This window comes from Penaeus monodon, chromosome 30 (genome assembly GCF_015228065.2).
Source record: "Penaeus monodon isolate SGIC_2016 chromosome 30, NSTDA_Pmon_1, whole genome shotgun sequence".
Lineage (NCBI taxonomy): Eukaryota > Metazoa > Arthropoda > Malacostraca > Decapoda > Penaeidae > Penaeus > Penaeus monodon.
The window spans coordinates 1,349,608-1,351,015 of NC_051415.1; positions in this window are offsets into that span (position 1 = coordinate 1,349,608).

Genomic DNA, 1,408 nt, shown 5'->3' on the forward strand with positions numbered 1-1,408 from the left:
GTTAAGCTACGGTAAACACTACTCTGGTATAACTGGGGGTCCTGAGATACGACAAAATTTTGCCCCGGCAAACTCGAATGCTGGGGAAAAACCCCGAAATACGCTAAACCCCGAGAAGACGAACATGTTGGGTCTTTGCTCTGGCGAAAGTCGGGCAATTTTCCATAGTCAAAAACTATACTTCATATTTTGTACACATAATTTTAAAAATTTATTTATTTTTCCCTTTTTTTTGCTACAAAATATGATTTCATAATGTATATAACCTGCATCACAATAAAACTGATTGCAGTGAATTTTAAAAAATTATTTTTGATATGTCGTTCAGAAGCTGAATTGACCGACGAAGGTAAATAGTCGCACAGCTTGGAGGAGGCGGATCATTCAACTATTTTCTCGCAAAATGGAAAATGTCAATTTCTCCTCAGAAGTGATCCACTCTTTTTTAGAGAAAGTGCGTGAAGTAAGCCACTCTGGAACATCAAAAAATAAACATTACACCAAAAAACCTTGAAACGAAGTGCAATGGAGCAAATTTGTAACGAGCTTTAAGTGGAGTTTCCTGAGATGGAAAAACTCACAGCAGGTAAATTTGTTTTTACTTTATTTTCATGTAGATATTACTCATTTTTTTTTTAGGGTTTTTTTTTGTATATACATTTATACATTTGAGTACCTACAGATTACCCTGAATTTAAGAGAATTCCCCCCCCCCCTCCAAAAAAAAAAAAATCAATAATATAATTTTTTTTATTATTTTACATTAAGGCAACCAAAGAATCTGAGGAAAACCAACATAACTAAATCATATCGTATTAATCTAACTCAACATTAAAATAAGCGCATGTTTTTAATTTTTTTAATTTAATCAGTCTCCAAAATGATAAATAGGTAATATAAACTGTTAAAGGTTTTGGTTGGGGTTTGGTTTGGACAAACTAACGTTTAGGTTAGGTTACCTCTGGTTAGAGCGCTCCTCAGAAAACCTCTGGATTCCTGAGGTTTGGTTGTGGTAATGTAAAACTTTACCAATTTTTTATACTAATATATTTTTTTTTTTATTCCATTATTTTGAAAGAAACATATATAGTATGAAATGTCCTTATGAAGAACTTTATTTAGGCTAGGTAGGTGCAGTCTCCCTTGAGGTTTGCTTTTAACAATTACCACAGGTATAAATAAAATATAATCTCTTAAAACAGGAGTACCATTATCATTTTAATTCTAGCTTATTCTTATATTTTTTTCAGGCTGCTTGTTAACTAAATTTCAGTACTTGAGGAGCCATTTTCAAAAACAACTGAGGAAAATTCAGTCTGCACCCAGTGGATCTGGGGGGAAACCCATCATCAAATGGGAATTTTTTTAAGCTTGCTCCTTTCTTCCCAAAAGGCCTACACTGCTGAGG